Source organism: Aquarana catesbeiana, linkage group LG12 (genome assembly GCF_042186555.1).
Source record: "Aquarana catesbeiana isolate 2022-GZ linkage group LG12, ASM4218655v1, whole genome shotgun sequence".
In the NCBI taxonomy this organism is placed as follows: Eukaryota; Metazoa; Chordata; class Amphibia; order Anura; family Ranidae; genus Aquarana; species Aquarana catesbeiana.
The window spans coordinates 208,683,906-208,709,020 of record NC_133335.1 but is presented as its reverse complement, the minus strand read 5'-3'; the positions used below and the strand labels follow the sequence as shown (position 1 = coordinate 208,709,020).

The following is a 25,115-nucleotide window of genomic DNA, read 5'->3' as shown; positions in this document are numbered from 1 at the left end:
TAAAAATTGTTAAGCATTTCTGTAGAATTTCCCCAACTCATTACATACTCCTGGAGTAAAAAAAAAAAAAAAAAAAAAGGGAAGTGTTACTAAACCCAGGACCCTGCATTTACTATATCTGGTCTCCCACAGTACACAGAACATGGAAATGCAATTATTTTAGTAAAAATAAATTGTTCAATACCTTTTCTCATCAGCAGTATATATAGAAGTCACAAGACTGCTATCAGTGTCTGGTTAAAGCTTGTAGGAGGAGTTTTCATTCTGTCATATGAGGCTGCAGGACCCCTGACCCTCTGTTTGGACAATGCCGATTGGCTTTGTACTGATCACATGCACCCTCCCAGGAAAAAATAAAAAAAAAAACAAAAAAAAGAAGAAGAAGAAGAAAACCACACACAAACCCTTGCAATATACAAACTGAGCATGTGCAGAGTGTCCTCAAGGCTCAATTCTCCTTGGGTTGGGGACAGTGGAGGGGGGAGGGATCAAACAGCCATTTTTTTTATACAATGCAGAGGATTAACCCCTTAGGTCCCACACTGAGTATAACATAATATAAATATATATAATTTTACAGACACGGATTTTACTGTATTGGGTTTAGTGTCTCCTCCCCGGATCATGTAGCGCCCCCCTGAGGTTGGACCCAGATTGCCCCCCCTGGTTGTGAAGTCCAGATCTACAAATTATCCACCATAACAGAGCCGACTTCCCGGGACTGATGAGGATTGGAGACATTTCCCTGCCAGACATCCATTGCAGTGTTCCTACTACGCTACTGCTACTGTCCCCGCTACAACCACCATCCCCCTCTATTATAGGAGAGAGAGAGAAGCCCAGATCAGACCCGGGTGATGGGAGGATCACAGAACTCACCCCCCCGGTACATTCATCACACCCGGTGCGACACCTCGGAGAGAAGCGGTGCGGTGCGGATGGTGTAATCCGGATCTCCCCTCCTCCACACACCGATCCCGGAGATCGGATTCCCTCCTCCTCTTCCTGCGCACTGCGACCCACGTGGAGGAGATCCAGGGCGTGTGACCGATCCGATCACCGGAGGGGGAGGGGGAGGGGAGCCCGGAGGGTCTCACTACGATCGCTGCACGGAGAGGCCAGGAGAGTGACGGCGGAGATCACCGGGGCTCCGGACACCACACGGCGGGCTGACGCAGAGCAGAACACCGCCTCCTACTGGTCACATCCCCGCTGATCGGGGAGGAGGGAGCCGGAGATCAATGGAGGAGAGAGAGAGAGATCCATAGAACTTCACCGACATCCATCACCTGCCACACACCGCCCGACATACAACCAATCACAGCGCACACAGGATGGAAACAAAGTTACCGAGTGATCTCCATTATAATCCATTGTTCACACAGCCCCGCCAATAGGAGCTCATCATACACTAGTCTAATTTATTTTATAGATAGATTATATATATATCTATATCTATATCTATATCTATATCTACACATATACATATACACACACACACATATATATACACACACGTACAGTATCTCACAAAAGTGAGTACACACCTCACATATTTGTAAATATTTTATTTTTTAATTTGTAAATATTTTATTGTATCTTTTCAACACTGAAGAAATGACACTTTGCTACAATGTAAAGTAGTGAGTGTACAGCTTGTATAAACAGTGTCCATTTTTTGTCTTCTCAAAATAACTCAACACACAGCCATTAATGTCTAAACCTCTGGCAACAAAAGTGAGTACACCCCTAAGTGAAAATGTCCAAATTGGGCGCAAAGTGTCAATATTTTGTGTGGCCACCATTATTTTCCAGCACTGCCTTAACCCTCTTGGGCATGGAGGTCACAGGTTACCACTGGAGTCCTCTTCCACTCCTCCATGACGACATTACGGAGCTTGTGGATGTCGGAGACCTTGTGCTCCTCCACCTTCCATTTGAGGATATCCCACAGATGCTCAACAGGGTTTAGGTCTGGAGACATGCTTGGCCAGTCCATCACCTTTACCCTCAGCTTCTTTAGCAAGGCAGTGGTCATCTTATGTTGGAATTCTGCCCTGCGGCCCAGTCTCCGAAGGGGAGGGGATCATGCTCTGCCAGCCCTTTCTATGGTGTGCCCTCCACCAGAAGATGCTCAGATCCAAAAACCAGCATCAGAAGTAAGCCAGGTGGGTTAGAGTAACCATTCCATTCACTGACATTTTTTAAACATTTGTGCCGGCTTCACTCAAACTGACCCGACCCCCGCCACAATGAAAACACGTGTAAATAAAGCTGTAAGCAGCACCCAGATTCTGTGACCCAAAAAGGGTAGTCATCAGATTGTGAGGGAACATCTGACTGTACATTAATATATTCTCCATAACTCTGCCGGGGTTTCTCTGTACTCAGAGTGCCTGGAGCAATGTACTTTAACATGAACTTCAACAGGGCGGCAAAGGCTGAACAGCTTGCAACATACAAGGCAGCACCAGGCAAATACAGGCTCAGTACCATGAATCAGTGACCAGTGGGGTTCTTAAAGTGGTTGTAAACCCTAACAAAAAACAAACAAACTGCAAGACAAAGGCATAATGAGCTAGTATGCATAGCATACTAGCTCATTATGTATTACCTTAGATCAATACCCCTGTAGTGGTCCTCATTCACTGCTCCGGCGGGCAACATCGCTCCCAGAGTTACTTCTGGGTATCGCGGGCTCCGGCGCTGTGATTGGCCGGAGCCGCAATGACATCACTCCCACGCATGCGTGCGGGAGCCACCGGTAACGGCAGTCCAACTGAAGAAATGGCACATACGTGCCGTTGCTTCAGTGCGCATGTGCTGATGACGTCGGCACATGCAAATACAGGGGATATCTCCTAAACCGTGCAGGTTTAGAAGATATCCTGGGTAGCTACAGGTAAGCCTTAATATAGGCTTACCTGTAACAAAAAGTGTGTTGTAAGGGTTTACAACCACTTTAAAGATTTAAAGTGGAGTTCCACCCAAAAATGAAACTTCCACTTTTTGGAATCCCCCCCCCCCCTCCGGTGTCACATTTGGCACCTTTCAGGGGGGGGAGGAGGGAGCAGATACTTGTCTAATACAGGTATTTGCCCCCACTTCCTGGCATAGATCACCGTGGCGTTTGCGGTGACCTATGCCACTTCCGGCGCCTACTCTGTCCTCCCCCGCTGTCTTCTGGGACTCAGAAGACAGCAAGGACCAGTGAGGACGCGCAGCGCGACTCGCGCATGCGCAGTAGGGAACCAGGAAGTGAAGCCAAAAGGCTTCACTTCCTTATTCCCTTACCGAGGATGGCGGCGGCGGCAGCTGCCGACAGCCGAAGGACAGATCGGCTTCGGCTGCCGACATTGCGGGCTCCCTGGACAGGTAAGTGTCCATATATTAAAAGTCAGCAGCTGCAGTATTTGTAGCTGCTGGCTTTTAAATATTTTTTTTTTCCCCGGCGAACTTCCACTTTAAAGAGGTTGTAAACCTCCATTTTCAAGTTGTACCTATAGGTAAGCCTATAATAAGGCTTACCTATAGGTACAGTAAATATCTCCTAAACATGTGCCGTTTGATATATTTACTTTGTACTGCGCTGATGTCATTGGCGCATGTGCTGTGAAGAAGCGGCCCTCCGTGCCTTTTTTTTTTTCACTAGCAAATGTCGTAACTGGCGGCTCCCACCAGTCACAGAGCCGGAGTCCGCCACCCCGGAAGGAAGAGGGGCAAACATGGATGCAGCCTCCAGCGGGGACAGCGCATGCTTCATTTGCAGGTGTCACATAATGTGCCAGTATGCTTTCACTTTCCAGGGAACAAAAAAGGAAGTAAAACCCATCAGGGTTTACTTCCTCTTTAACAGGTGTCACGACTGCGTGAAAAGCACCCCCCTTTTCAACACCTATTTGTACAACCCCAAAACCATCTGCTGAACAGAAACAAATAGTTGCTGGGACTTGGATACTGTGTGCATCAGGGGACACAAGTCCTGAAATGACTTCAGCAATAAAATTCTGTTGGTCATCTCCTGTGATGGTGACAGCACCAAAAGGAATAAAATTTCTGTTAAAAACCTCTATAAACCAAAAATTTAAATATGGTGGGAAAATAAACCGCTCCTTCTGCACTTCATCAGGAATGAAACTGCAAAACTTGTTTATTTGAAGGTCTTATTTTGGCCCATATGGTGTTCAAGTGTCATTAAAACCAAATTATAAAATGGTCAATACAGGCTATATTACATGGTGTTCATCCTCACTGTAGAGCTGCACAATTAATCATTAAATGTGATCTCGATTCACCCCCCACGATCTCTCCTGCAGAGGTTGCCGATTCTTTCATATAACAAGTGGAGAGACTTTATCTGCTCACTCAGCTGTCAAAAGAAAGCATCTGGGCATTCTGCCAAGTCTTTAACTTGAAACATTGTAACTAAGCTTCCTTCTTAGATCAAAGGGATAGAACTTCTGTGTAAATAAATAATCTGCAGTCTGCCAAGTTTTCAACAACCTGTAAATGCAGGAAGTTTAACCACTTAAAGTCTAAATCTTTTTCTGACACTTCTTTCTTAAGTTAAAAATCAATATTATTTGCTAGAAAATTACTTGGAACCCCCAAATATTATATATATATATATATATATTAGCAGAGACCCTAGGGAATAAAATGGCAATTGCTGCAATATTTTATGTCACACTGTATTTGCCCAGTGCTCTTTCAAATGCAGTTTTTTGGGAAAAAAATACACTTCAATGAATACAAAAAAAAAAAAAAAAAAAAAAAAAAAAAAAAAAAAAAAAAAAAAACGAAAAAGTAAAGTTAGCCCAATTTTTTTTGTTTTAATGTGAAAGATGATGTTACGCCGCGAGAATCGTGATCTATCTTCTAAGCAAAAAAAAAAAAAAAAATTGTGATTCTCATTTTAGCCAGAATCGTGCAGCTCTACCTCACTGACACTAGAGCATTCATTTTCTGTAAACTGCAAAAAACCTGGTTGATCCTACCATTTATTGCACCTCCTTCATCTGTGTCCCTGCTGCAGCCTGAAATTGTGTACACCGGCCGTCGCCACGTCTACTGAGCGAGCTTCAGTTTCCTTCTAAGCTGTTAAATTCCTCCTTTTTAGTATCTGTGCGGCCCACATGACTATATAGTCGCACATGTGCGAGTATACACTGTGGTACATAATAATCGTCTCCCTCCCTCCTCTTCCATTACACGATGTGACTGTCGGAAAGAAAAAATTCATAATGTATAGTCTTGGCTTAAAGTGGCTCCAAAGGCAGAAGTTTTTTTTACTTTACTGCTTAATATGCAGAAAGGTAAAAAACCTTTTGCATGCAGCTGTCCCTGCAGCCCCCCCTAAAATAATGCCCGAGCCTGCGATGTGCACGTAAGCCGAGGCCTTCTCACTCCTCATTGGCTCATATTACAGCAGCAGGTGCCATTGGCTCCCGCTATTGTTAAATCGGAGCCAGTGGAGTCTTATGGGCAACAGAGCAGGGCTCGTGAGTGAGCACGCACAAGTGCTCTTATAGCAGACATCTTTCTAAGGGGGGCACTTGGCGGTGGGTGGAGCCCAGAGATCCGGTGTTCCGCCAGATTAGGCGACCCGTCAGAATTTGAAACCGAAGTGACATTTCGTCGCCATCTTGCTAAACCCCACACTCGTCCACAGTAAGGATAGTGAGAAGGCGGCAAGCGGACATCTTGTTAAAGCCACCAGAGTCATGCATTTCACACTTATTTTTAACAGTAAACAAAACTTATATAGTAAAATACAGTATTTAAAAATCCATCTGACTCTTTAGATGTTGAATTTTAAAAAGCAGCGGCAAGCCTGTTTAGGAGGCATTTACTGTACATGCAGCCAGTGACATTACTGCTGCATGCGCTCAGAAGGAACGGCCACCTGTGCCGTGAATGCTAGCTCCCACGCACATGCGCAACGTCATCGCGGCTCTGGCCAGTCAGAGCCAGAGCCCGCGAACCCAGAAGCGGCTGCAGCACCAACATTGCAGAGCAGGAATGGCTATGTTTTAAAAAGGTAAGTTTTACATAATGTGCGATGCATACTAGCACATTATGACTTTACCTTGCAGGACAAAAAAAAAAAAAAAAAAAAAAGGTCCAGCGGTATAACACCGCTTTAACCACTTCCTTCCCCGTCCATATGACGTCCGCACGAGGGATCTCCCATCCTGGGCGGGCATCATATGACGTCCTGGGCTTCCTAGCCATCTAGGGGGAGGCGATGCTGCGATGTCCGCCAGGCACCCGCGATTGCCGGTAACTGAGCCGGGACGTGGATCAGTGTGTGCAAACACACAGATCCACGTCCTGTCAAGGAAGAGGAGCCCAATCGTGTGTTCCTAGTACAGAGGAACACCAATCGGTCTCCTCCCCTTGTGAGTCCCCTACAGTTAGAATCACTCCCTAGGACTAGGTAACACATTTAACCCCCTGATCGCCCCCTAGTGTTAACCCCTTCCCTGCCAGTGACATTTATACAGTAATTTTTATAGCACTGATCGCTGTATAAATGTGAATGGTCCCAAAATAGTGTCAAAAGTGTCTGATATGTCCCGCTGCAATGTCACAGTCACAAAAAAGAAAAAAAAAAAAAAAGCAGATCGCCACAATTAAGAGTTAAAATAAATAAATAAAATAATAAAACTGGCATCTGGCATAAATCTATCCCCCATTTTTGACTCTAACTTTTGTGCAAACCAATCAATATACACTTATTGTGATTTTTTTTTTTTACCAAAAATATGTAGAATACATAGCGGCCTAAACTGAGGAATTTTTTATTTTTTTTTTAAATTGGGATATTATAGCAAAAAGTAAAAAATAGTTTTTTTCAAACCTGTCGCTATTCTTTTGTTTATAGCGCAAGAAATAAAAACTGCAGAGGTGATCAAATACCACCAAATAAAAGCTCTATTTGTGGGGAGAAAAAAAAAAAAAAAAATTTTATACGGGTACAGTGTTGCATAACCGCGCAATTGTCATTCAAAGAGCGACAGAAAACTGAAAATTGGCATGGGCAGGAAGGGGGTGAAAATGTATTGAAGTGGTTAAATAAGGTACTAAGGTAAACTAAATACAGTGGCATGACCTTTATACATAAATAGAAGGGATAATAGTAAAACGTATATTTAGCATCCCTTTAAAGTTGATGTCCATGTTTCATGTCACTTTAAATAGTTTGTTTGGATCAAAACTGGTCCAAACAAACTTTTTGCTTCACTAAGTGCTGCAGTGTTTCTAAGCACTGCATGTAACCTTGGCCACATACAGTACACCAGTGTTTCTCAATTCCAGTCCTCAAGGCGCACCAACAGGTCATGTTTTCAGGCTTTCCATTATTTTGCACAGGTGATTTGATCAGTTTCACTGTCTTAGTAATTACCACAGCCGTTTCATCTGAGGGAAATCCTGAAAACATGACCTGTTGGTGCGCCTTGAGGACTGGAATTGAGAAACACTACAGTACACAGTGCTGAGTTCTGCAGACACAGACTTCCTGTCTCACACCCAGAACAAAAACAGTCTGGCTGATCGTTGCTCAGCCAGCCATTCATAGGCATCTTTGTATTCTGTGAATGAATACAGAGCTTCCTCTGAATGGCTGAGTGGGAGGGGAGGGGCCGTGTAGGCTGATGACGTCATGCTCCTAGACGAAGCTTTATATTCATTCACAGATTACAAAGCTGCTCCTGAATGGCTGAACTTTATACCGACTTGTTGCAGGAAGTCCGTCTTGCAGCCGGAAACCCAGCACTGTATGTAGCTAAAGTTACATACAGTACATACAGCACTTAAAAGATACTGCCACACTTAATGAAGCAAATACATTTCATTTGCCACTATCCCTTCTATTGTATATGTATAAAGATCATATCACTGTAATTATTTCACCTTAATCATTGCTGATCAGCAGTCACAACGTTTCCCAGGTCTTTCCTGTCCCCAGACCAAGCTGGTCCAAACGAACTATTTAAAAAAGGGACATCAAACCTTGACATCAGCTTTAAGGCCCCTTTCACATCAATGGACCGGCCATAGCTCTCTAGGGAGGGGCGGATGTCAGCGGACATGTGTTTGCCGAACCCACCAGCATCCGATCAGGGATCAGCGGACAGATCACTACTTGAGGAGGCAGATCCGCTTAGCGGAGTCTGACCCGCCTTCAAGAGGCCTTAATGTTCATGGAGGTGACACATTTTTACCTTCTAAGACATAGAGTAATGCCCAATTCACACCTTCTCATTTAAAACGACCCAGACTAAAAAACAATTGGATCACCTATAAGCCAGTGCAACTAAAAAAACTGAAAAGTAGAATGATTGTCTGCTTAGCAAACAGTTCCTGGTACACTCGCTGAATGAGGCCTTTTGGAATTTATATAAAACTGTAACTGCAGCTTTCATAGCATCCTCACCATAGACAAGATGAATCCGTGCCTTTCCAGGATATCAGCTTTCTATTCTGAATGTCTGCGTAGAACTGTCCGATCTGCAGATAATCGTGCAATTCAAGAATCCAGACACATCAGGGTTCAGGAGCTGCACAATACACAGAGGACAAAGTTAATATGCATGAGAATTAAAGTGAAGTTTTAGGTTAGTGATCAGTGACATCACCCCGCCAACATCCATAGATGTACAGGCTGTCAGCCAGGAGAGAGCCGACAACCACCAGCCGGAACAGCACTGGATGAGTCGGCACTTTAGATTGTAGTCCATCTTCGGAGCACAGAGGAGGGTGGCAACATCAGCACATACAGCGGGACTGTGTACACATAACAGTCACAGATTTTTAACCACTTAACGACTGCCCACACTAATATATAATAAAATGTCGTCACTTTAAAGATGGATATCTCGGTAACGGCAGCAGCTGCGAGGTGTCCATCTTTTCAGTGGGCGGTTCTGTTTACGATAAAGGTGGTCTCTGCGGCAGATTTGCAGCAAGATCATCGTTATCGGTGGTAGGAGAGGCCCTCCCCAATCCCGCACCCTCCGCCGCTTACCAGAGCCGTCGGTAACGGCAGAGGCGATCGGGTCCTTCTCCATTGGTATGGATACAAAATGAGGGCTAGATGGCCCCTACCCGTCTCCATACCATAGCAGGGCAGAAGCGACGTCAAAACATTACTTCCGCCCATACCTCTTAAAGGGCTGTTTGTTATTTTTTTCAAATGACAATTTTTTTTTTTTTCTTTATTGCATTTAAGTCCAAAATGTGAGATCGGAGGACTTTTTGACCCCAGATCTAATATTAAGGAGGACCTGTCATTCTTTTTTTTTTTTTTTTTTTATTACAAGGGATGTGACCCTTTTTTTAAGTTTTAAAATCAATAAAGTAAAAAAAAAAATTTTAAAGCACCCTGTCCCGACGAGCTCACGTGCAGCAGAAGCTAATGCATACGTGAGCAGCGCCCGCATATGAAAACGGTGTTCAAACCACAAATGTGAGATATCGCCGCAATCAGAGCGGAAGCAATAATTCTAGCTCTAGACCTCCTAACTCAAAACATGCAACCTGTAGAATTTTTTAAACCTCACCTATGAAGACTTTTAAGGGTAAAAGTTTGATGCCATTCCACGAGCGGACGCAATTTTGAAGCGTGACATGTTGGGTATCAATTTACTTGGCGTAACATTATGTTTCACGATAAAAAAAAAAAAAAAAAAAAAAAAAAAAAAAAAAAACACACATTGGGCTAACTTTACTGTTGTCTTATTTTTTAATTTAAAAAAGAAAAAGTGATTTTTTTTCCAAAAAAGTGCGCTTGTAAGACCGCTGCGCAAATACGGTGTGACAAAGTATTTCAACAACCGCAATTTTATTCTCTAGAGTGTTAGAAAAGCAAAAAAAAAAAAAAAAAAAAAAAGTGTAATGTTTGGGGGTTCTAAGTAATTTTCTAGCAAAAAAAAAAACAAACTTGTTTTTAACTTGTAAACACAGAGTCTGAAAAACAGGCTCGGTCTTTAAGTGGTGAGTTTTCGGTTTGTACTATCAGGCACTGTGAGTAAAAGGATTTACAGATGCAGGTATCCAATAGGGTATATTTTTTGGTATTGGGTTGAGTGACACTGAGGGTTAACGTACACTACAAGTCCCATGAGGCTTTGCAAGGCTGACAGTTACAAGCATGACTCCCACAGGCAGAGGCAGTTTTGTAACAGCTGGAGGGCCGCCAGTTTGAGATCCCTGCCCTAGAGAATAAAATGGTGGTTGTTGCAACATTTTATGTCACACTGTATTCGCGCAGCGGTCTTTCAAATGCAAATTAGTTTGAAAAAGTTACTTTAATGAATGAAAAAAAAAAAAAAAAAACAACCCCAGTAGTAAAGTTAGCCCATTTTTTTTGTATAATGTGAAAGATTTTATGTCGCGAGAATATCGTGATCTTTTTACTCCAAGCAAAAAAAATCGTGATTCTTATTTTGGGCAGAATTGTGCAGCTCTAAGCATAACCAAGTTAATAAAAAAACAAAAAAAAAAACAGGCTGTAATAGGATGTATAAAGGCTGGCCATAAAGGATTCTATTATTTGAACAGATTTCCCCATCCATAGGTGGACGGGGGTCATCACTCCCTGCTGAGCTGTGTTCCGCCGGTGGAGACCAGTGTTGCCGGAAAAACCTGACCGCCTAGTGCATACATGGATCAAAACTCAGCTGGTCCCTGGTGAATTTCGACCTACTTTTTTTTTTTTTTTTTTTTTTTTTGAAAAAGAAGAAGGAGGGAGTAAACTTCCATTACTGACTTTTACCTATAGGTAGCGTAAGTATCTCCTAAACGTGCACCGCTTAGGAGATATTTATATTACATGCAGCCAGTGACATCACTGGCACATGTGCGCTGAAGTAACGGCCACCCATGCGGTTCCTTCTAAACCCTGTGCCGTGAACAGGCTCCCACCCGGAAGCAAGATGGGTAGAGATGGAAGTGGCTGCACCGCTGACATTGCGGCGCTGAAACAGCTTCGTATTAAGGCAAGTTTCACACAATAGGCTAGTATGCGATACATACTACTACATTATGACTTTACCTGGGGGGGGGGGGGGTTGTCAGCAGTATACCATTTTAAAGGCTAGGTTCACTTTTTTTTTTTTCCCTTCTAAATTCCAGCTCCCCTATGTACCAATATAGCATGAACCTTCCTCATTTTGCAGAGATAAAACAGCTCTCCATTAATTCTACACACATTTACCTCACTCTTCATAGCTGTTTAAACACACTGCTCCATTACTTCCTGGGCAGACTTTAGGTCATTACACAGGAAGGAGTTGACCATCCACCCTCAGCTGGTCAACTCCTTCCTGTGTCATGACCTAAAGTCTGTCCAGGAAGTAAGGCAGAAGGAATGGAGCAGTGTGTTTAAACAGCTATGAAGAGAGTGAGGTGAGCCTGTGTAGAATGAATTGAAATCGGTTTTATTTTTGCAAAATAAGTACATTAATGCTATATTGGTACATAGGGGAGCTGGAAATTAGAAAAAGAAAAGAAGGACTTAGCCTTTAAGCCTACTGATGGATGGAGACAGAAAGATGGTCATTTCAGATAATTAGTGAATAGCACACATTGGCTTTTGATTATTCCTGTGCAGGGTAAAAATAATGTGGACCAATCACCCACAGCCTAGACAGCAAAAACCATTTCCCTAGAGAAGTAAAACCAATCATGTATCTGACCTCACAGCTTCCCCATCTGAAATCTATTTCCAGAACATTGTGCTGTACAGATGAAGCATCCAAACCCAGAACACAATATAGTTTGAGGACAAATGGAAAAACTCAACGCTTGTTACAATTAAACAATTCACTACATTTTATTTTCTAAACCAGATTTGTTGTAGACAATGCAAGCCAGAATGAGAATCACTGCTGCCGTCACTACTACTGTCAGCCTAGTAACAGAAGGAAGGCGCCCCCATCCCTTGCAGTAAACCATTGCGCCCAGGGCAAGTGCCCCTCTTGCCCACCCCTTGTCCCGGCCCTGCTGGAAACTCCCCTTTCACGCTGCCGAAATTTTATGTAATGCCTGTGTAAACTTGAGGTCTATAGATCTCAACTCGTATAAAAGTCGGACCAAAGTAGTACCAGGACTACTTTGAAGTCGGTGCGACTTGGAGTCGCAGTTATGAATGGTTATCATTGGGAATCATGGGGTACGACTTGTCATGTGACTGATGTCCAAAGTCGCAGGAAGCTGAGGCAGAAGGAAGTGGAGTAGATGAGAAGAAAAGAAAGATATATGTGAAAGAAAGATAAGATGAAGCTGCAGGGAGGAAGCTACTATAGTTTGATGATTGAGATCAGGGGAGCTTAAATGGAGTAAATTGTATTCATGCTCCTATTATGTTTTGGCTATTATATGAGAAAGACACTAATACGAGAGGTGCAAGGTTTGTGTGGTTTATGTTTTATGTTTCTCTTTTTTCCTTGTTTTGTGTTTTTGTTTTTTTTTTTAATACTATTTGATAATTTTTTATATTTAGTAAAGCTGCACGATTAATCATCAAGAATCCTTATTGCGATTCTTTCCCCGTTGCGATCTTGAAGTGTTTCCCGATTCTTGCTATGCAAAGAATTCTCTCCGCTATTCTGAAGCCACAGCCATCAAAAGAAAGGAAGAGAAAAACTGGGCAGTCTGCCAAGAATCAGACATTCTTTAGCAGTTGAACTAAGTATAAACATTGTAAAAATTTGTCAATGGAATAGACTTAGGGTCGGTTCACACATGGGCAACACGACTTTAGCGCGACTTTGTACCGCGACTTCAACGCGGCTTCAGCGCGACTTTAGCGCGACTTCAGCGCGACTTCGGTAAATTACGAGGCGACTTGAAGTCGCCTCCATGACAGGCGACTTCGCCTGTGGCCAATCACCTCTCTGGGAGGGAGGGGGGGAGGGAGGGGTTTTCTCTGCAAAGTCGCTTGACTTTACAGAGAGATCCGACTTGCAGGCGACTTACATTGAGTTGAATGGGTACAAGTCGCCTACAAGTCGGATAGAAGTAGTACAGGAGTCTTTTCTGAAGTCGGAGCGACTTCAGTAGTGTCAATTAAGACGCTCCCATTGCCTACCATGTTAACCTAAATGCAAAGCGACTTGGGGCGACTTGGGGCGACTTGAGGGCGTACAAGTCGGATCCCAAGTCGCCCCAGTGTGAACCGACCCTTATGTGTAAGTGAGGAAAGTTTAACCACTTAATCAATTTAGCCCCAGAAGAATTTACCCCCTTCCTGACCAGAGCACTTTTTGCGATTCGGCACTGCGTCGCTTTACCTAACAATTGCGTGGTCGTGCGACGTGGTTCCCAAACAAAATTGACGTCCTTTTTTTCCCCCACAAATAGAGCTTTTTGGTGGGATTTGATCACCTCTGCGGTTTTTATTTTTTGCACTATAAACAAAAAAAATAGCAATCATTTTGAAAAAAAAAAGAATTATGTATTACTTTTTGCTATAATAAATATCCCCAAAATATTCAGTTTAGGCCAATATGTATTCTACATACTTTTGGAGGAAAAAAAAAAAAAAAATCGCAATCTAATTCGCACAGCAGGAGAATGTGACTGGCTCCCCCTATGGAGCCGGTTCACATATCTCCATTGCGGCTGCGGAGCGCACTGCACAGAAATGCTGTGCGTCTTGGGCTCCGCTTCAAGGCCGAATTGAGGCAAAGATTCTGCCCTGATTCATCCCTGAAATGGAGAACAGGGACAGACAGCGTTGCTGTGTGATCCGCGGCCGGTTTAGGTGTGAACCAAGCCTAAACCTTTCTGACATTTTTTGGTTTCAAATTAAAATATATATATTTTTTTTGCTAGAAAATTACTTAGAACACATACATACTATTTTTTTTTTTTTTTAGTAGAGACCCTAGAGAATAAAATGGTGGTTGTTGCAATATTTTATGTGACACTGTATTTGCGCAGCGGTCTTTCAAATGCAATTTTTTTGTAAAAAATTACTTTCATATAAAAAAAAAAAAAAAAAAAAAAAAAAAAACACACCACACACACACACACAACACCACACGAACCAGTAAAGTTAGCCCAATTTTTCTTGTAGAATGTGAAAGATTGTACATCGCGAAAGAATTGTGATCTTTTTATTCTAAGCAAAATCGTGATTCTCAGCTTTTTTTTTGAGCTGCAGTGTGCATGAGCCCTAAGGGTTTGTCAGGCGCCTGTTCCCTCACCTTCACAGTGCTGACTGCCGACTGACATCACAGGGCCGTGCCAGGCCAGGCTCTGAAAGGTTCCCAACAATGTCGGGATCCACCTAGATGCCTGGCTCAACCTTTAGGTGTACCGCTGAGAGCCACAGCCAGACAATTCCGCCCCCTCCCTAGATCAGTGCTCCAGAGAGTGCTGGAGGAGCAGAGCAGAGAGCAGTGACTGACCATTACTGCTCTTCTCAGAGTGGATTGAGAACTGAGCGAGCAGCAGTCATGCGATTTTTCAGTTCTCGGTGTTCAAGCTGGCAGGGGGAAAGCTTTAAGATCACAGTGGCAAGTATGTATGTTTGTTTTTTTTAAATTTCCAAACTTCTCCAAACTTCTCCTTTAAACTTCTTAACCCCGATACCAAACAGAATCCCTTAACTAGTCACTAAAACTGAACCAACAGTGCCTGCACCAAAAACGTAACAACGCCAAGGAACAAAACTGAGAACAATGACCCGTATAAAAAAGGTGACATACAAATCATCTCTCCGTATAGACTTAGCCTGGCCATACATTATACAATTTTCCTTTAGATTTACCAAAACCATACAATATGGGAGGTCAAACAGGATGCATATAAATCATTTAAAAATTTTTATTTTTTTTTTATTTTTATAAAATGCTTTTGGAGTAAAAATCTAGTGATCAGGTTACATATATCTGTGCCCAACAAAAAGAAATGTGGGATGAGTAGTTCTCCTGTCAGACAATAGCTGTGCCAGACTATGGGCCCGGACTACATATCCCAGGGATCGTTGGTGCTATTGGGAAGATTGCTGGGATTGCTGGGAGTAGCTATAAAAAAAGCCCAAGTGGAGTTCTCTTCCTCCAAGGAAGAAAGAAAGAGAAAGAAAGAGAAAGAAAGAGAAAGAAAGAAAGAGAAAGAAAGAGAAAGAAAGAGAAAGAAAGAGAAAGAAAAGAGAAAGAAAAGAGAAAGAAAAGAGAAAGAAAAGAGAAAGAAAGAGAAAGAAAGAGAAAGAAAGAAAGAGAAAGAAAGAGAGAAAAAAAAAAAAAAAAAACTAACGAAAAAAAAGAGTACCTAGTCTGTGCGTCAAGCTTCAGATCGTAGCGGTCGGGTGTGAGAGGGCAAATCCATCCTTTGTCACAGTTACATTGGGACACTTTGCACAGACATCTCTACTCTAGGAATATTTTACTGAATTTATTTGAACACTGTGCTTAGACATATTTAGCCTGTCTCACTACAAGAAACCTACTGTTTCCCACTACACTTAATTGCATTACAGTTAACAAGCTCCTACGTACCAGTGAAGAATATCAAATCTGCAACGTGGACTTCGTCAATACTGATAGGAATGCCCCTATATGATCATTTCTAGATCCGCTCTCTCCTTAGGATAACAGCATAGGCTGGGCAGGTTCCATCTTGTACAGAGCGTCAGTATAATCAGTTAGCTGAAACATCCTTTTAGGGGTTAACATTGTTTCTCAAGGAAGCGTGTATATGCCATTGTCAATATTTGTCTCGTATCTTCGGAGGAATTATTTTGGCGACGTTGCCTAGAACTCAGCAGATCTATTACCTCCTGTTTGTGACAGCATCCCCTTTAATTGGTTCAAGTAAAATATTCTCACAACATAAATACACGGAGTTATCTGGTTTATTACACTACAGTGATACAAGGATGTCTGAACCCAGAGTGTCAGGTGGTTTGGAGAGGGCCGTGCTACATTTACATTTTTTGGTAAACTCATTCAATGAATCCAAGCGGAGATAACATGCACTGCATTGATGCAGTCACACAATTTCACAGTAACCATGAGATAAAACAAAGTTCAGGAATATTCCTTTATCCCATTGTTTTGCAAATCTATGTACACTACAAACTGTATGATTGAATTGGTTCTGATATCGCTGTTTTACTAACCTGACACCTTATTACTCTAAATAGGAAACCTTCATTTTGTTTGCAAATTTTAAAGATTATAACTACCAGCAAGAATTTAAAGAGCCCTGTCATTTCAGATCCATCATGGTAGCGCCTGTTAGCGGGCATCCACTCACCTGCTGCCACCACGCCCCTCACCTTGTTGTGTCACCGCCGTATCACCAGCCGTCCCATTAAAGTGAATGGGACTGTCAGTAAGACAACAGCGGGTCAGAGGAGGAGCCGCTGCGGGACAGAGATGACAGTTACTCTTTAAAAATTATGATTTCATTCGAGTTGATTTATATCAAGCCTTTTTACTAGCGATTTAAATCAAATCCACCCTGAGGTCAAACCTAAACGCTTTCAATTTGTATACAATCAGGCAGGCCCTTTGCATTACATAGTTAAAGGCAAATCTAAGGCTTCATGTACACGGGACGTTTTTACAACCTCTCCTGAACGATTTAACTTGACAGATAGTAACAGACCTTTGAAATGTCAGTTTTTGCCGCATTTAGAAGTTTTTTTTTTTTCTTCAAATATCCAAAAATGGAAAACGCCTGTAAACGAAACACGGGTAGATGCAAGTTACTGCGTTTAGTGCTTGAAATGACCGTAAACTCAGCTTCTGAACCCTTTTTTGCTTTCCAAAAAAAGCCTCTAAACTCAACTGCCTAGAAAGGACTATAAATGACCCTGTGTACATTGTACTGATAAGATAACAGAGGAGAGTTCAGGGGCAGCTAAAAACTCCTCCCAACTGCTCCTAAATGTCCGTTTACCAGCAGCCCAAGCCTGGCCATACAGGAGGTCGAATTCCGAAAGAATTTTCTTTAGGAAATCTCAACTAAGAATTTTCGTTCAAATTTCACATTAGTAGAACACAGCAAAGGCCGGTTTTTGTGCAGCCATTGAATTTATGTGATTGGGAGTGTTGGAAATTTTTTGAACAAAAAAAAAAAAAAGGGGGGGGGGTATTTGCGCTAACCACTAAATAATAATCAATATATACAAAAATATATATGTGCACAAGTGATATGACTAAATAAAGCATGGATTAAATGCTGCACCTCTATAGGTCAAAATACCAAAACCTAAAACCAATATTAAGAAAGAAAAAGATGCGCTACAAATAACGATAAATATTGCTGTGAACAGATTCTCTAAAACATAATAATGTGAAAAATTGAATAGTGTATCAAAAACAAATAGTCCATGTGATATAGTGAATTCCTCTCTGCTTTCAATCACTGTGAGTTCACCTGCCAGCAGGCTAATGCGCAAGCGCTTCTGATCTCTATCATTTGAGATCCAACGGATCTGGTAAGCAGTTTGTATTTGCATTTTATGCTCTGTATTCCAGATGATTCGAATGAGGAATATATGTCCTGCTTTCTGAGATTAAAGCGGGATTCCACCCAAATTTTCAACAATATCTGTATGTATTCTCTTCCTTGCCTAGATGCTGACATGCCGTTTAAAAAAAATTTAAATCGCCGTAATTACCTTTTATTTTTCTATTCTTCTTTGCACTTCCTGGTTCTCCTCCCGTGGGAGTAGGCGTGTTTCTAGCCTCTCCCAGACTCCTGGGAGCTAGTCTCAGGCTTCCCAGGATGTCACTGAGCATGTGCGGGAACGAGCAGTGAAAGCTGGGAGCACAGCATTCACCACATCCAGGAAATAAATGCTTGTGGGCTTCAAATGCCCACAATGAAGATGGAAACCGCCTGCAGTGAAAAATATAAGTTATTCTTTCCGACGAAATCTGACACAGGCGGACATATTACACACAATATGTGAGTATGTAATGCTGAGAAGAAAAGTTTGTGAATGAACTTAAAAAAAAAAAAAAACACGATAGATAGGTGGACCCCCGCTTTAAGTGAAGGACTTTTACATCTCCTAAACTTTAAAGAATCATTTTGGGATTTTCTGTTTTTGGTGAATTCACCTTTGGTTTTATTCATTTATTTTTTATATCACATGGACTATTTGTTTTTTGGTACACTATTCAATTTTTCACATTATTATGTTTTAGAGAATCTGTTCACAGCAATATTTATCGTTATTTGTAGAGGTTTCTTTGCGCATCTTTTTCTTTCTTAAACAATTTTCTTAATCAATGATGTGAAGGGTTATTCATTGGGTACGACTTGTCATGCGACTCTGATATCCAAAGTTGCATGAAGAGTAGCACAAAGTGTGAAAGGGGCCTTAAGGACCAGGCCTGACATTTGCTGTTTACATGTTTAAATTAGTAATTTTTTCCTAGAAAATTACTTAGAACCCCCAAACATTTTTTTTTTAGCAGAAACCCTAAAAAATAAAAGAGCGGTTGCAATATTTTATGTCACACTGTATTGGCGCAGCAGTGTTTCAAACGCAATTTTTTGGGAAAAAAAAAATACACTTTCATGAATTAAAAAAACTAAACAGTAGTTATCCCAATTTTTTAATGTTACACCAAGTAAAGAGATACCCCAACATGTCACGGTTCAAAATTGCGCCCGCTCATGGAATGACGACAAACTACGGTACTTAAAAATCTCCATGGGCAAGGTTTTAAAAATAAGTACAGGTTATCCATATAGAGTTACAGAGGAGGTCTAGTGCTAGAATTATTGCTCTCGCTCTAAGGATTGTGGCGATACCGCACGTGTGGTTTGAACACATTTTACATATGTGGGCACGACTTTCTAATTTAAAATTTTATTTTTACACTGTCCCTTAAAAAAATAAAACAAACAAACATCCCTTGTAATAGAAATAAGCACGACAGGTCCTCTATTGCGAGATCTGGGGGGCAAAAAGACCTCAGATCTCACATTAAGACCCCTTTCACACTGGGGCAGTTTTCAGGCGCTTTAGCACTGGAAATAATAGCCTCTGCATAGTACCTGAAAAACCACCTCCCATTCATTCCAGTGCGTCTTCACACTGGGTCGGTGCGCTTGCGAGATGTTCCGAAAAGTCCTGCAAGCAGCATCTTTGGGGCGGGTAGAAAGCGCTGTATTTAGCGCTCCCAAAACACCCTGCCCATTTAGACCCCTTTCACACTGAAAGCACCGGCCGTTAGAGCTAAAGCGCCGCTAATGGCTGGCGCTTTCAGTGTGAAAGGGGTCTAAATGTAAAATGACTTTTTTTCACACTGACAGCGCCCGCCGTTAGCGCTAAAGCGCTGCTCGTTTTAGCTACACTTTTTGCCCGCTAGCGCTAAATACAGCGCTCCCACCCCACCCCAAAGATGCTGCTTGCAGGACTTTTTTGGAACGTCCTGCAAGCGCACCGCCCGAGTGCGAAAAGTCACACTGGAATGAATGGGAGGCGTTTTTCCAGGTGCTTAGCAGAGGCCGTTTCCAGCGCTAAAGAGCCTGAAAACCACCCCAGTGTGAAAAAGGGTCTAGTAAATGTATTTATTTATTTTTTTAAACGGCCCTATAAGGCAGTTAGGCGGAAGGCAAAAAAAGGCGCCACATTTGCCATTGTGCAGATCTGCCCATCAGACGTTGCTCCGGTCCTCCAAGGACAAGAAAAAAAAAAAAAAGTCGAGTGGGGGCCATCGGATCGTTTCCGCCGCTACCAACATCTTCGGTAAGCAGGGCAAACGACCGGGAGGGGGGCACCTCTCCCGCTGCCCATAAAAGTGATCCCTTGGCGAGTCCAACACCAGGACAACTTTTTATGTTAAAAAAAAAAAAAAAAAACACAACAAAAAAAAAAAACATACCGGGGTTATGCCATAACCACGGTACAGAAGGTCGAAGTAATGATATATATACAGTGGGCGGTCCAGAAGTGGTTAATAGTGTTACTAAACCTAGGACTCTGCATTCCCTATATCTGGTCTCCCATAGTACAAAGAACATGGAAATGCAATAGTTTTAGTAAATATAAACTACTAAATACCGTTTTTCATCAGCAGTATATAGCAGTCTTGTGACTTCGATCAGTGTCTGCTTAAAGCTTGTAGGAGAAGTTTTCAGTCTCCCTTGACCCTCTGTCTGGACAGTGCCGATTGGCCCTGTAGCTTTAGAGTAGAGAGGGATTGTCAGGTTTCTATGGCTGTCTGTGCCCCTTATTAGGGAGATTCACCCGCTCTATTTCTCCTGTTTACCATTATCATCTAAAGTGAAATTTAATTTATAACTATTTAGTTTTGGACAGAGTTGAGATGGATTAGAATCCCCATCAGGTTTTTATTGCAGTCTGTGCCCTCATTGGATTGATTCATCCTCTATATTTGTCCTGTTTACTGTTATCAAAAGTGAAATAAAAAAAAAAAAAAAAAAAAAAAAAAAAATTTGGGTTGTCCCCAGAAAAGTAAGAGGGGAAATCTTCCAATGAGGACACTAGTTCTGGTGCCCTGGGGGTCCCCAGTGGATTCCCTTAACCACTCAAGGACCACACCACGTACATATACTACGGTAGGACAGCCCTTAAGCGCAAAAACACCTAGCTGTATGTGTTTTTTTTTCTTCCCCCTTCAGCTCTGGGGTGCATGTGATGTCCGCCAGAAACCCGGCGACTGTTCCGAAAGAGGCAGAACGGCGCTCTGCCTATGTAAACAACTGCTAGAAGGTAAGACAGATCTTGTGTTTCTGCTAAGCAGGAACACGGATCTCTGTCTTCCTTCAGGTAAACCATCCCCCACACAGTAAGAAAGCACTCCCAGCGAACACAGTTGACCCTTTGATCACCCCTGGTGTTAACCCCTTCCTTGTCAGTGTCATTAGTACAGAGAGTGTTTTTTGTTTTTTTTTTTTTAGTACTGATCACTATTGGTGTCACTGGTCCCCAAAAAGTGTCACTGTGTCAGATGTCCCCTGTTACAGTCCCGCTAAAAATCGCTGCCATTACATGGGAAAAAAAAAAAAAAGGAGCCCATAAATCTATCCCGTAGTTCGTAAACGCTATAACTTTTGCACAAACCAATCGAGATGTGCATATTGGGATTTTTTTACCAAAAATGTAGCAGAATACATATTGGCCTAAATTGATGAAGAAATTAGATTTTTTACTTGGATATGTTTTATGGCATCCCAAAACCTTCTGAAGCTGAAGTGGTTAATTTGTAGGAGTTTCCTCTTACTTCCTGTGTTGGCTATAGGGCAGGAAGTGAAGGAAAATCTCCCTAAAAAAAGAAGTGGTGGGGATATAACCCTCCTTTACGCCATCTAAAAATGAAAATAAAAAGGTTTTGCCTTTAGTTCTACCTTAAGGCCCGGTTCACGCTTGCGGTTTGGGGCAAACTCGGTGGGATTTATGTGGATGGGAAAACCCATACAGAGCAATAAGTGGCTGCCAGAACCTGCAGCTGCTCCCGTGTCATTGGACATGAAGGTTGAGCGGCCCTGGAAACCAACCAGGAGGTTTAATTACTGACTACAATAACACAGATCTATCCACCACACGTGAGCTCTGGGGGTCGGGTGTGGCAGGTGCAGAGCTCTACAGTCATTCATCAACCCCATCACTGACCAGAACCTTCGTCATTAATTCAAGCCCCATCTGCATAGAATTTGCATGTTCTCCCTCCGCTAGCATGGATCCCCCCCCCCGCTGCGCATATTTCCATTTGGTACACTTGGTAAATTTGGTAAACTTTATGTGAAGTGTACAAAATGTACACTTGATTCACTATGCTCTGTGCTGCTGTACAGTGCCACGCAATTTGGAACAGTGTGCCACGATAAAATAAAATACGTCTGCCCTAGGCTGCGTTACAGTGTGAATGGGCCACATGAGCAACAATCGTTTGTGTGTCCTAGTCGTGACTGACGTTTTACACAATTGTGTGAATTAGCCTTAAAGTGGTTGTAAACTCTCCCCCACAACTTTGTCCCATGTAAATCAGCATAAAAAAAAAAAAAAATCATAATGAACACTGCTTGTAGATATCCCTTACTTGCTTAGTATTGTTGTAATGCTTTTTGTTCTTTAGAAAGACCTCACTGAGCATTCCCAGATCTCCCCTGATTTACAGCACACTCTGTGTGCTTGTCTGTCTAGTATCAGATCCACCAGACTGCATAATCACTCAGAGCTCATGTGACATCACATGGAGTGTAAACCTGGTCATGGACAGCATTACTGCAGTCTTATCAGCTGAAGCTGATAAGACTGACATAGGCAAACACTAGATTAATAAAACAAGTCAGCTATGAGCAGGGAAGCAGGGTTGCCATAGAAACGTTGGCTTGAGAAGGAGGCTTGGTTAACAGTACAGGAAGTGCACTCTACTGTGGACCCAGAAAACAATACTTAAGATGGCGCTGCCTTACCCCTGGAAACAAGTTTTTTAAAGTTTCTTTAAACAGGAATATGCGATTTGGGCTGGATTACAGTGGCTATAGTTTGATAATTACTTATTATAATGGACTAAATGAAAAAAAAGCATCACAGTGGGGGAGAGTTTACTTCCTCTTTTTAAGGGCTCATGTACACTGGTATTGCCCTCTGAAGAGTAATCCACAGTGAGACACGTTTCTGAGGGTGTTTGACAGGCGGCAAGGAGAGGATAGGTCACTTCCTCAACTTAAAGGGGTTGTAAAGGGTGTCTTTTTTTTTTTTTTAATCATCATATTATACTTATCTCCTCTGTGCAAGGGTTTTGCAGAGTGGCCCCGATCCTCCTCTTCTGGGGTCCCCCAGCAGCGCTCCTGGCTTCTCTTCTCAAGTACCCCCTCTGAGACCCGCGTTCCAAGGGGGTACTCATGCAGGCGGGCTCCTGAGTCTTGCTGCTGCATCCATTGACACAGCCAACAGGACTCGGCCCGGCCCAGCGCCCAAATGGCTGCACTGCTAACGATCTATCCAACGAGGACCCGAGACAGCGGCTGGAGCTGCTGTGCTCATCCCTGGAACAATCAGGCTCAAGTAAAAAGGGGGGCTGCTGCACTAATAGATAGAATGCATTAAGGTGAAAAACCTTGAGGGTTTACAAACCCTTTAGCACCTAAGGGTGCAGCCCTATTCAGCTGATATTACAAGGTGGATAATTTATGCCGTCTACACCCCTGTCTGCTACCTTAACAGGTTCTCTTTTTTTTTTTGGGGGGGGGTTGGGGAAGCAAGTACCTTTTTCTGACAGGTGCCCAATCCCATAAATTCTCACCTAGGTGAGTATAAGGGTAGGTTCACACCCATGCATTTTGCATACACACTACAGTCCATTTAACACGATTTCCTACAAGTTCACATCTGTGCATTTTCAACTGATTTTTATGAAGGGTCAGGGACTTTTCTGCCCGCAGCAGTTTGCGTTTTTTGGTTCCTTCAATGGAAACAGCAGCAATGCATCAAAAACACACAAAAAAAAAAAAAAAAAGTTTGCTTTTTTTTTTTTTTTTTTTGCATCAAATGTGCGTGCAAAAAATGCAAAGTGCATCAACCGGCACAGGTGTGAACCAAGTCTTATGTATGCTTTGATTGGCCTGCCCGCTCCACATGTACCAGGAGGCTGCGACTAGTCTTGCACATGAAACCGTCACGTTTAGCATCGGGGATCCAAAGGCCAGGCCGGGTGAAGACAGTGCTGGGCCGGAAGGGTCTTAAAGATCAGCAGCTATAGTATCTGTAGGTCCCGACTTCTTTAAAAATGACTGGAGCGCCTCTTTAACAGTGCATATGGCACACGGCTCAGCCACGTTTTTACTAACCACTTCCACAGGAGTACATGAAGCCTAAAGTTGGCCACAGATGGATCGAAAGTCAATCTATGGCCACTCCCTGCTTGAAAGGAGTCAACCGAGTGATCAGCTCCTGATCGGGGCTGCTGGTAAACTAGTGTTCAATCAGAACTTGCAGCCAATGCTCTGCAGCAGTAAGTGTATCCCGACAGTGGAGGAGTCCTGCTGTCATAATACAATTGGGAGGATTCCCCCTTCCACACAATCAGCACATCACAAGATTACTCTGCGCTGTGATGTGGATCACTGCACATGCATGGGTTGGTCTCTCAAAGTAAAACACAAATAGATTTCTTCAGCAAACTTAAAAGGCAGAACAATCCTTAGTCCTGGTATAATTAAGACCAAAATAAACAGCTCGCCGCCATTATACCAGTCCCACACCTGGGGTTTTACGGTTCCCATCAGTTTCAGGGTACAAGACAAGCTGAGCTCAGCAGTCTCATCGCCAACACTACAATATCTCACAGCTGTGGACCACTCCACCTTATAACACAACGAGGACTTCTTCCTGCCCCTTCTTAGGCTTCCCTTGCAGGTGGGTTAACCCTTCAGGACCAGAGTCCCCATCATCAGGGATGGAGGCTCTTTCCCACCCAAATTCTCTCTGAAGACAAACCAGTCCTAAGAGAACTGCCAGCCTTCTCCAACCAGACTTACCCCAGAACCCCTCACCTTGGATGGGCGAGAACCCCCCCCCCCTCCCCCCAGTACTAAAAATGGCCTTTGAATTCTTCAAAAAAAAAAAAAAAGGAAGGGGGACCACAATACAAATAGAAAGGAATCATTGGTTCTTGCTGCTGTCAATCAAATCCTGTAAGGAGGGAACAGGGGGTGGGGCCAAGCCATCATGCTGTGTCAATAGACACACACAGCCCCACTCTGGTGGGATAGAGCCCACACAAGTGTCCTCATAGCAAGTGGCTTGTTATGAGGGAGGGGCACGTGGAAGGCAGGAGAGAAGAGGAGGATCAGGGCGGCTGTGCAAAACTATTACATAGAGCAGACAAGTGTAAACAGAAAAAAAAAACATTTATATAGTCCACTTTATTAGGTACACCTCGCTAGTACCGGGTTGGACCCCCTTTTGTCTTCAGAACTGCCTCCATTGTTCATGGCATAGATACAACAAGGTGTTGGAAACATTCCTCAGAGATTTTGGTCCATAGTGAAATGATAGCATCACGCGGTTTCTGCAGATTTGTCGGCTGCAAATCCATGATGCGAATCTCCCATTCCACCACATCCCAAAGGTGCTCTATTGGATGAGATGTGGTGAGTGTGGAGACCAT

The 25,115-nt window shown here is 42.9% G+C and overlaps 1 protein-coding gene across 7 annotated transcripts in view; it reads right to left on the bottom strand.

Annotated features, from left to right (window-relative positions):
- The window catches only part of PHF20 (PHD finger protein 20), a 96,220-nt gene that overhangs the window by 68,784 nt on the left and 2,321 nt on the right, over positions 1-25,115 (bottom strand). Inside the window, exon 1 of one of the 7 annotated variants that reach the window (XM_073606583.1) lies at positions 8,441-8,462. The exons of 5 other annotated variants lie outside the window; for them this stretch is intronic. The gene's annotated coding sequence lies outside the window, so the exon portion shown is untranslated. Of the gene's footprint in view, positions 1-879; positions 1,160-8,440; positions 8,463-25,115 lie in introns of those variants that run through there. One more of the 7 variants, XM_073606582.1, reaches the window with a different exon arrangement.